We start from the raw sequence: 12,316 nt of genomic DNA, 5'->3' as shown, positions 1-12,316 counted from the left end.
ACCCTTTTATTTTACTGCCTCTCCCTCTGTATTTTGCCTTTCGACTTTACTTCCTTATTATTTTTCTCTCTGTGATCTGTAAAAGAACTTGGCATCCAGACCCCAATAAGATGGCCATTTTGAGGCATTAGCCTGACATTGTACAGGAGACAGAGATCAAGACCATCCCCAAGAAAAAGGAATCTAAAAAAGCAAAATAGCTGTCTGAGGAGGCCTTACAAATATCTATGAAAAGAAGAGAAGTGAAAAGCAAAAGAGAAAAGGAAAGATATTCCCATTTGAATGCAGAATTCCAAAGAATAGCAAGGAGAGACAAGAGAGCTTTCCTCAGTGATCAATGCAAAGAAATAGAGGAAAACAACAGAATGGGAAAGACTAGAGATCTCTTCAAGAAAATTAGTGATACCAAGGGAATATTTCATGCAAAGACAGGCTCGATAAAGGACACAAATGGTATGCACCTGACAGAAGCAGAAGATATTAGGAAGAGGTGGCAAGAATACACAGAAGAACTGTACAAAAAAACATCTTCATGACCCAGATAATCATGATGCTGTGATCACTCAACTAGAGCCAGACATCCTGGAATGTGAAGTCAAGTGGGCCTTAGGAAACATCATTACAAACAAAGCTAGTGGAGGTAATGGAATTCCAGTTGAGCTATTTCAAATCCTGAAAGATGATGCTGTGAAATTGCTGCATTCAATATGCCAACAAATTTGGAAAACTCAGCAGTGGCCACAGGACTGGAAAAGGTCAGTTTTCATCCCAATCCCAAAGAAAGGCAATGCCAAAGAATGCTCAAACTACCACACAGTTGCTCTCATCTCACACACTAGTAAAGTAATGCTCAAAATTCTCCAAGCCAGGCTTCAGCAATACGTGAACCGTGAACCTCCAGATGTTCAAGCTGGTTTTAGAAAAGGCAGAGGAACCAGAGATCAAATTGCCAGCATCCGCTAGATCATCAAAAAAGCAAGACAGTTCCAAAAACATCTCTTTCTGCTTTATTGACTATGCCAAAGCCTTTGACTGTGTGGATCACAATAGACTGTGCAAAATTCTGAAAGAGACGGGAATACCAGACCACCTGACCTGCCTCTTGAGAAACCTATATGCAGGTCAGGAAGCAACAGTTAGGACTGGTTATAGAACAACAAACTGCTTCCAAATAGGAAAAGGTATACATCAAGGTTGTATATTGTCACCCTGCTTATTTAACTTATATGCAGATTACATCATGAGAAACACTGGGCTGGAGGAAGTACAAGCTGGAATCAAGATTGCTGGGAGAAATATCAATATCCTCAGATATGCAGATGACACCACCCTTATGGCAGAAAGTGAAGAGGAACTAAAAAGCCTCTTGATGAAAGTGAAAGAGGAGAGTGAAAAAGTTGGCTTAAAGCTCAACATTCAGAAAACTAAGATCATGGCATCTGGTCCCATCATTTCATGGCAAATAGATGGGGAGACAGTGGAAACAGTGTCAGACTTTATTTTTGGGGACTCCAAAACCACTGTAAATGGGAACTGCAGCCCTGAAATTAAAAGACAGTCCTTGGAAGGAAAGTTATGACCAACCTATACAGCATTTTACAAAGCAGAGACATTACTTTGTCAACAAAGGTCTGTCTAGTCAAGGCTATGGTTTTTCCAGTGGTCATGTATGGATGTGAGATTTGGACTATAAAGAAAGCTGAGCACTGAAGAATTGGTGTTTTTGAATTGTGGTGTTAGAGAAGACTCTTGAGAGTCCCTTGGGCTGCAAGGAGATCCAACCAGTCCATCCTAAAGGAGATCAGTCCTGGGTGTTCATTGGAAGGACTGATGTTGCAGCTGAAACTCCAATACTTTGGCCACCTGATTCGAAGAGCTGACTCATTTGAAAAGACCCTTATGCTGGGAGGCATTGGGGGCAGGAGGAGGAGGGGACGACTGAGGATGAAATGGTTGGATGGCATCACCGACTCAATGGACATGAGTTTGGTTAAACTCCAGGAGTTGGTGATGGACAGGGAGGCCTGGCGTGCTGTAATTCATGGGGTTGCAAAGAGTCGGACAAGACTGAGCAACTGAACTGAACTGAGCCTGCCATCTTCTCGGTCTGTCAGTTCCCCAATTAAATTCTCTACCTTGCCTCAGCAGCTCGTCTGTCAGATTCATCAGCCTATTGTGAGGCAAGCATAGTGAGCTTGGACTCGGTAACAATCTCTAAACAGAACCCTATATTAATGAGCTTTATTAAAAAGAAAAGTCTACATTTTAAATATATAGAGATATGAGTGGGGGAATATATGGACACCCCTGGTGGCTCAGTGTAAAGAATCCACCTGCCAATACAGAAGACGCAGATTCAATCCCTGGGTCAGAAAGATCCCCTGGAGAAGGAAATGGTAACCCACTCCAGTATCTTGCCTCGGAAATCCCAGGCACAGAGGAGCCTGGCGGGCTATCATGCATGGTGTCACAAAAGAGTCAGACACAACTTAAAGGCTAAACAACAATACATTCATGTGTATGCCCTAGCTCTATACACTGGAGGGGTCCTAAAAGCAAAGACGCACCAGCTGCAAAGAACATTCAAGCGCCCAAATGTTAGGGGTTTTGTTTCTTTAACCTACACAATTACAAAATAATTTTCTCATGATGAGAACTTTCACAGTTGAGAAATAAAATACTGCTTCCCATATCAGTAAACAAAGGCTGTAGAGTCATCAATGATTGCAGCCACTTCCTTCTGAGTGAGTGAACTGGTGAGTCCTTTGGGAACACAGGAAGAAAATAAACAAACAAACAAAACAAAACAAAACAAAAACCCTGCTATATGTTGTTGCTGTTTAGTCGCTCAGTCATGTCTGACTCATTGCAACCCCATGGACTGCAGCACGCCAGGGTTTTCTGCCCTTCACGATCTCCCAGAGTTTGCTCAAACTCATACCCATAGAGCTGATGATGCCATCCAACCATTTCATCCTCTGTTGCCCTTTCTCCTCCTGCCCTCAATCCTTCCCAGGAACAGGGTAAAACTGCAGCAATTCCCAATAGTGACCACAGAGGGACCTCAGGATGAAAAAACACAGGATACTGGCCCCAGATAACTGAGGTGCATATCAAAGGAATGATTTCCATGAGCCCAAATTCCTGCATCTTTCCATTCAAAGAAAAGCACTAAATTCTTTAATTTGAGATATCTAGTTTTCTTTCATTAAGAATATTTTGACATTCAGACTACCTGTCCTTTAGGGGGGAAACTCCTATATAACTGGACTCTACACCCTCACCTCCTCAGAGTACTTTTCTCAGGGTTACTTGAGATGCTTCCTCCTAGACTTGCAGTCTTAAGAATATCTACTGAATAAAACATAACTGTCAATATTTGGGCTCTCCAATTTTTTTTTCAATCAACTCTCTTAGATACTTTAGGTGCTTTCAAATTTTCTCTCCCTAGACTATGCTAAAGCCTTTGACTGTGTGGATCACAACAAACTGTGGAAAATTCTTCAAGAGATGGGAATACCAGACCAACTTACCTGCCTCCTTAGAAATCTGTACGCAGGTCAATAAGCAACAGTTAGAACCAGACATGGAACAACGGACTGGTTCCAAATTGGGAAAGCAGTACATCAAAGCTATATATTGTCACCCTGCTTATTTAACTTATATGCAGATTACATCTTCTGATATGCTGGGCTGGATGAAGACAAGCTGAAAGCAAGATTACTGGGAGAAATATCAATAATTTCAGATATGCAGATGACACCACCCTTATGGCAGAAAGTCAAGAGGAACTAAAGAGCCTCTTAATGAATGTGAAAGAGGAGAGTGAAAAAGCTGGCTTAAAACTGAACATTCAGAAAACAAAGATCATGGCATCCAGTCCCATCACTTCATGGCAAATAGTTGGGAAACAATGAAAACAGTGACAGATTTAATTTTCTGGGGCTCCAAAATGACTGCAGATGGTGACTGCAGCTATGAAAATAAAAGATGCTTGCTCCTTGGAAGAAAAGCTATGACAAACCCTAGACAGTATATTAAAAAGCAGAGACATTACTTTGCTGACAAAGGTCCATCTAGTCAAAGCTATGGTTTTTCCAGTAGCCATGTATGGATGTGAGAGTTGCACTATAAAGAAAGCTGAGTGCCAATAAATTGATGCTTTTGAACTGTAGTGTTGGAGAAGACTCTTGAGAGTCCTTTGGACTGCAAGGAGATCCAACCTGTCCATCCTAAAGGAGATCAGTCCTGAATATTCATTGGAAGGACTGACGCTGAAGCTGAAACTCCAATAGTTTGGCCAGCTGACGCAAAGAACTGATTCACTGGAGAAGACCCTGATGGTAGGAACGATTGAAGGCGGTAGAAGGGGAAAACAGAGGATGAGATGGTTGGATGGCATCACCAACTAAGTGGACGTGAGTTTGGGTAAGCTCCAGGAGTTAGTGATGGACAGGGAATCCTGGCATGCTGCAGTCGATGGGGTCACAGAGAGTCGGACATGACTGAGTGACTGAACTGAACTCGCTCTCCTTCATCCAGGACATCAGTGTGTCACCCCGTGTGTGCCTTGTGCCCTCCAGGACATGTGAGTAATAAACCCTGCCTTTTCAACGTTCCCTAATGGCTGTTGCTGAGACTCGTCTCACAATCCTCAGAACTACAAGTACAGGTCAAGTCACAACACTGGCTCCAAAAGGGGTGCTGCTACAACTAGTATGAACCAGGTGAGCAAAGCCCCAGGCATTTCCAGCAACAGAGCCACTGTCAGTAGGTGAAAAACAACAGCCAGAGAAAGTACAAACCGGCCTGGAACACCTTGCACCATAAAATAAGGAAGTGCTCAAGGAATTGAGAGATGAAATTATTTTAAGAAATTAAATATTTCCTGCAATATCAGTAAACAAGGATGTCGCAAACATCAGCAGGAGCTGGTGGGCCCTGAGGAAATTCAAGAAGGAAAATAATACCTGTCATCTAGCAGCCAAAGACTGCAACCACTCTCTGTAGCCATTCCCTGTGATGAGCCCTAAGGAAACTCAGCATATGAAAACACAGGATACTGGCTCCAGATAACAGAGATACATAACAAAGGAATAACTCCAGTGAGCCCAGACTCTTATCTTCCCATACATAGAAAAGTGCTAAATTCCTTAACTTGGGATATTCCATTTTTTTTTTTCTTTAATTTACAATAATCTTTTGATGTTCCTGACTACTTGCCCTTTGTTGCAAAACTCCTATATATCCTAGCTCCTCCTCTTGCCTCCCTGGAGCCGTTTCACTAAGGCTGTCTCCCAGGCTGCAGTCCTCATTTTGCCTCAAATAAATTGTAATTTCCAACTTTCATGTTGTGCAAACTTTTTACAACAGCATAATGAGGATGTGTAGAAAGGACAGAGAAGTCAGCTTGAAGGGCTCTCACTAGACAAACCTGGGGTACTTCAAGCACAGAAATAAATAAATGGGGCTTCTTGGTGGCTCAGTGGTAAAGAATCCACCTGACAATGCAGGCAAGACAGCTTTGATCCCTGCTCCAGGAGGATCCCACATGTCACAGGATAACCACTGAGTCAGCACTCTAGAGCCCCTAAGCTGAAATTGCTGAGCCCAAGAACTGCAACTACTGAAGCCCACTCACTCTAGGGCCCATGCTCTAAAACAAGAGACACCACTGCTCACAAACCACAACTAGACAGTAGCCCCTGTTCTCCACAAGGAAAGCCCATGCACAACAATAAAGACCCAGCACAGCCAGAAATAATAAATAAATAAAAGAAATAATTGCCTTTGGAAAAAAAATATATATATGTGGCAATGAATCGTAACCCATTAAATAATTAATGAATCCACAAATCCTTACTGTGACATAAACAAGAGAGAAGGGAAAGCTTTTCCATTCTAGAATGCAAACAAACATAGATAGAAGGAACAATGGAGTTAGAAAATTACCCATGGAACTTAAAACTAATGGGTAAAAGTTTGATGTGGAGTATGATATTTACATAATCTCAAATTATCTCGCTGCAAATTATTTATTAATTTTAACAGGAGAAAACAGTAACTATATAGAAGATCACCCCCACAAAACCCCATTCAAACCCAGTATGCACTGTGTAAGTGATAATAATTAATATGCAGAGATAGCCCAAAGATTAAGATCAATTTACTGATTTTGCCAGGGTTAGGAAATTTTCAAGGCGAGACAATAATAACCTGTAAAAGTGGAGATCAGATTTCTTATACCTATTGCTACATTCCTAGCACAATATAGTTATAGTGCAGAGAAGATGCTCAAGAATTAAATAAATGAATGTCTATGAATTATTAAATTAATTAATAAATGAATGTCTATGAATTATTAAATAAGCAATAAGAGACTGAGCTTCAGATTGTGCAAACCCTGCCTGGCATGCCTAAAGGACCATGGTGGCCCAGGAGTCAGAAGACTGGATTCTACTCCCAGCAGTGGTAATGAGGACCCAGGGCCTCAAAGGTCCACCTCCCCCACTGCTCCCCTACTCCATTCCAGTTCAGTAAGTTCATGACCCTTAATATTTCTAGGTCTCAATTTCCTTTCAAAACAAAAGTATAAATCTATGAGTTTTATTACCACTGGCTTAAAAGATATTGTTTCATTTATCCTACAATTATTCCCCACAGAAATCACTCAGGAAATTAGCACTGGGACTTACCCAGATAATAACATCCTACCTGAGAGGTCTTCTGTAAAATTCTGCTTGAGCAGAAAAGATGCTCAACATCACTAACCATTAGGGAAATGAGACACCACCTCACATTTTAGAAGAGCTAATGTAGGGAGTGGGGAGAATAAAAAAGATTTGTCAAGGATGTGAAGAAATTGTGCCCTTACACACTGGTGGTGGAGGAGGGGGTGTAAAATGGACACAGGACAAATACCATATGATTCTACTTACATGAAGGTACTCAGAGCAGTCAAATTTAGAGAGAAACAAAGTGGCCCTGTGGTTCCCAGGGGCTGGAAAGGGACTGGGGAGTTAGTGTTTAATGACACACTAATGCAGGATGAAAAGGGTTCTGAAAATAGCTTGTATGATGATGTGAATGTACATAACAACCCTGAATCAAATGCTTAACAGTGGTTAAGATGGTACATTTATGGTTTGTGCATTTTACCACTCTTTTTTAAAATTTAAAGAGAAAAAAACTGTGTTTGGTGTACCTTAGGCAGAAATCTTCCTGTGTTAGAGTTTAGGTTTTACCACTCTCTGGTTGTATGACCTTGAACTAGTTAGGTAACCTCTCAGCATTGGTCTCTGGAAAGTGGAGAGAATACCTGGAGATAATAACACTCGCCTGGTCTGCTGAGGAATTAACTTAAAGGATCAATGTTGCTCTGAACAGGACAAAGTCAGACAAAGAGCAGCTGTCACCATGATAACACTCTTGAGTAATCCCATGCAGAAAAGAGATGAATTTGCTCAATTAGGCAAATTTCTTTCCCCATGGCTCTTGATTTAAGGACTTTCACAAATTCCTTTGCTGCCAAATCTCAAAATGCCAGACAGAGCCCTCTGGATATCATCGAGGGATGAAGGTTTTCACCTCCATTAGATGACTGACAGGAACCTAAATCACATGTCACCACCTAAAAAAGGATTTGGACCAGGAGACCTGGATCAATTGACTCCTTAATTCCAATTTATCCCTGAGGGCATACACTTAACAATTCAACCATTGCTGAATGAGCTATCCCTCAACCCAGTTCCACCCCAAGAATTGTCCTCTCCACCATGATCCTTTCTCCTTCCCTCTCCTCTTACAGATCTTCATCCAGCAGCCATATTTCCCACTATCCTACCAGAGACCACACTCCTTCAGGGCAATGACTACTTACATACTACATGGAATCTCCATGACCAAGCACAGTGCCTGGCACAGATGTCACTGGAACACATCCAGGGTGATAAAAGAACACCCACATTGCTGGTGAGCTATCTTGATGTGGATTACCACCTGGCTTTCTCAGAGTGGCCCAAGCCAAAATCCAAGACTCATGAGTGTCAATGCTCAAGCTAGAATCTTCTCTCCTTTCCTCTGAGACTTTCCTAGGTTACTAAAACTGGCTCAAAATCCATTTTCTCATCCCTTCCCCATTTATCCACTCTCTGTTCTTTCCATTTCAATATAATTGAAGCAGCAGTGCAGGCTGTGTGCCCCACCCTCCCCAAGGCTCTCCAGTTTTCTCCATACCCTCTGCCCTGGGGTCCACCAGGCTGTGGGCACTGCAGAGCCTTCCTGCCTCAGAATTTCTAGGCCTTTTCTGCTTCATGCCTGGCCTTTTGTCTCCCTTCTCTCCTATCAGCTAATCAAGACTTTTACTTCTTCACAGTGTCCCTTGTCTTATCAACACACATTCCCAACACTTTTTCCCACACTACAGCTAACACCAAGAATATGCTATTACACTGAGATAACTGTTTTAAATCCTCTTTAAGAGAAAAAAAAAAAAAAGACACACACATTTGATACATTAGCAAAAATTCTGTAACAGTGAGAGTAAAAAATAGGTTCTACCACAAAGCCACAATCATCAAGATAGTATGGTATTGAAACAAAGAAAGAAATATAGATCAATGGAACAAAATAGGAAGCCCAGAGATAAATCCACATACCTATCGACACCTTATCTTCAACAAAGGAGGCAAGGATATACAATGGAAAAAAGACAACCTCTTTAACAAATTGTGCTGGGAAAACTGGTCAACCACTTGTAAAAGAATGAAACTAGAACACTTTCTAGCACCATACACAAAAATAAACTCAAAATGGATTAAAGATCTAAATGTAAGACCAGAAACTATAAAACTCCTAGAGGAGAACATAGGCAAAACACTCTCTGATATAAATCACACCAGGATCCTCTATGACCCACCTCCCAGAATATTGGAAATAAAATCAAAAATAAACAAATGGGACCTAATGAAACTTAAAAGCTTTTGCACAACAAAGGAAATTATAAGCAAGGTGAAAAGACAGCCTTCAGAATGGGAGAAAATAATAGGAATCACAGCAACAGACAAAGAATTAATCTCAAAAATATACAAGCAGCTCCTGCAGCTCAATTCCAGAAAAATAAATGACCCAATCAAAAAATGGGCCAAAGAACTAAACAGACATTTCTCCAAAGGAGACATACACATGGCTAACAAACACATGAAAAAATGCTCAACATCACTCATTATCAGAGAAATGCAAATCAAAACCACAGTGAGGTACCATTACACGCCAGTCAGGATGGCTGCTATCCAAAAGTCTACAAGCAATAAATGCTGGAGAGGGTGTGGAGAAAAGGGAACCCTCTTACACTGTTTGTGGGAATGCAAACTAGTACAGCCACTATGGAAAACAGTGTGGAGATTCCTTTAAAAACTGGAAATAGGACTGCCATATGACCCAGCAATCCCACTCCTGGGCATACACTCCGAGGAAACCAGATCTGAAAGAGACACATGTACCCCAATGTTCATCGCAGCACTGTTTATAATAGCCAGGATATGGAAGCAACCTAGATGCCCATCAGCAGACAAATGGATAAGGAAGCTGTGGTACATATACACAATGGAATATTACTCAGCCATTACAAAGAATTCATTTGAATCACTTCTAATGAGATGGATGAAACTGGAGCCCATTATTCAGAGTGAAGTAAGCCAGAAAGATAAAGAACATTACAGCATACTAACACATATATATGGAATTTAGAAAGATGGTAATGATAACCCTATATGCAAAACAGAAAAAGAGACATAGATGTACAGAAAAGACTTTTGGACTCTGTGGGAGAAGGCGAGCGTGGGATGTTTTGAGAGAACAGCATTGAAACATGTATATTATCTAGGGTGAAACAGATCACCAGCCCAGGTTGGATGCATGAGACAAGTGCTCAAGGCTGGTGCACTGGGAAGACCCAGAGGGACCTGGTAGAAAGGGAAGTGGGAAGGGGGATCGGGATGGGGAATACATGTAAATCCATGGCTGATTCATGTCAATGTATGACAAAAACCACTACAATATTGTAAAGTAATTAGCCTCCAACTAATAAAAATAAATGAAAAAAAAAAAAAAAAGAAGAAGCTTATGGTACATATACACAATGGAATACTACTCAGCCATTAAAAAGAATACATTTGAATCAGTTCTAATGAGATGGATGAAACTGGAGCCCATTATACAGAGTGAAGTAAACCAGAAAGATAAACACCAATACTGTATACTAATGCATATATATGGAATTTTAAAAGATGGTAATGATAACCCTATATGCAAGACAGAAAAAGAGACACAGATGTATAGAACAGACTTTTGGACTCTGTGGGAGAAGGAAAGGGTGGGATGATCTGAGAGAATAGCATTGAAACATACATATTATCAAGTGTGAAACAGATCACCAGCCCAGGTTGGATGCATGAGACAAGTGCTCAGGGCTGCTGCACTGGGAAAACCCAGAGGGATGGGATGGAGAGGGAGGTGGGAGGGGGGATCAAGATGGGGAACATACGTAAATCCATGGCTGATTCATGTCAATGTATGGCAAAAACCACTACAATATTGTAAAGTAATTAGCCTACAACAAATAAAAATAAATGGAAAAAAAAAAATAAGGAGTCACAAGTAAAACACTGTTCTTGCTGACCAACTCCCAACATTGTGATGGGATTAAAGTACTGCTGATTTGAACTAGTAAGCAACCAGCAGGTGATGCCCTACCTGCATGTAACAGGTGCATGGCCACCACTAGGTACAGGATTCAATCATCACCAAAGTCCCTCCGAGTGCCTAGTACTGATTCGCCTCAGAATATCTGGTCTTCAGTATCTGTTCCAATCAACCACTTTCTTCTAAACTATTAAACTTCTTCCCCATGAGGAATGACAGAGCTCTTGCTTCCAAGTTCCAGGTATCCTTCCTGAAAGTAGGGAGTATATCTGCCTACCCAAGCAAGCCTTTGATGTCACTCACTGGGATTTGAGAAACCAAAGCATAGGAAAGAAACTACTTTACTTGGATCAAATAATCATTCCAGAACCTGAATTAAATGCACATGAACATGTAATTAATATTTTCTTAATTAAAGGACACAACTCAAGACCAAAGAACTAATAGAATCTTGTGAGTTATCTTGGTGCTTTAACAGATTGCTCAAAGTTTATCAGTCCCTGAGAAATAAACATCAGTGCATTTAGGTGAATTTAGGAGGTATGTCATCTTATGCAGCTTGCAAAGCCAAGCCTCCTGCCTCAGTACGATCAGGACCAATGTGAGTGCCTGCATATTTGCGGTAGCCCCAACCTGCTTTTCCCGTCACAAATCCCTCTGTCCCAACAGGGACCTTTTCTCACAGCCAGGTTGGTTTCCATCTTGTTCCTGAACACTCACTGGCACGCCTACCTTTGTCCTCCCACCCTGCATCCACCCCAGTCCTTCATAGGTCTTTATCTGTAACTGAGTAGGACCCTATGGGGTCTTCCCAAGACAGATCCCTTCCCCATATCTTCTGCTTTAACTCCTCTCTGAAGCATCTAGACGACAGTGTTTGAATCATATTTTCTGAGTTGTTTTACAGATGTGAAAACCCCCACCTAAAAGAAGATGTTAACTAGTTGATGACCATAAGCATATATCTCCCAGGTCCCCTGAAGCCTAAGGATTGATAATGTTAACCTCTGTGACACTGTCCTTTACCTCACTATCAACCAATCAAGACAACTGTACATGAGCTGATGACATACCCTGTGACCCCTCTTCTTTACCTAGCCTTTAAAAATACTTTCCTGAAATCCTTTGGGGATTTTGGAGTTTCAGAGGCATGAGCCACCCATCTCCTTGCATGGCCCTACAATAAACCTTTCTCTGCTCCAAACTCTGACATTTCCTTATTGTTTGGCCTCACTGTACATCAAGCACATGAACTTGCTTTCAGTTACAATTTTGGCAAGGCAGCCAAGAGTCTGTGCCCATAGTAGGTCAACTCCAGCCACAGAAAGTCCCTTCTCTGAGTCCCCAGAGGCTGCTGGAACTCATTTGTTCCAGGGAACTGGGAGGCACTGTCCTTGAGAGGTACCAACTGCCTCATGGCACAAGACTGGAGCAAAGAAATGTCCAGAATGCAGTCCACATTCAGTGTTGCTTGGAAGGTAAGTCATTCCAGCTTGTGCAGGTTGGAAACTCTCTCTACTCCATTTGGGCTGCTTCCCTTACAGGAAGTGAGCCACTCTGGGTCTGTTCCCTTTAGAGAGCTGGGCCAATCTGTTTAGAGGCCTCTACCTGGGTG

At 41.6% G+C, this 12,316-nt stretch overlaps 1 protein-coding gene across 1 annotated transcript in view; it reads right to left on the bottom strand.

The window, feature by feature from the left end:
* Positions 1-12,316, bottom strand: part of LOC133049359 (ATP-binding cassette sub-family C member 4-like) — a 297,052-nt gene that overhangs the window by 261,071 nt on the left and 23,665 nt on the right. The gene's annotated exons all lie outside the window — the stretch shown is intronic.

Source organism: Dama dama, chromosome 30 (genome assembly GCF_033118175.1).
Source record: "Dama dama isolate Ldn47 chromosome 30, ASM3311817v1, whole genome shotgun sequence".
NCBI classification, from domain to species: domain Eukaryota; kingdom Metazoa; phylum Chordata; class Mammalia; order Artiodactyla; family Cervidae; genus Dama; species Dama dama.
Note: the sequence above shows the minus strand (reverse complement) of the source record. Positions and strands in the feature narration are given on the sequence as shown.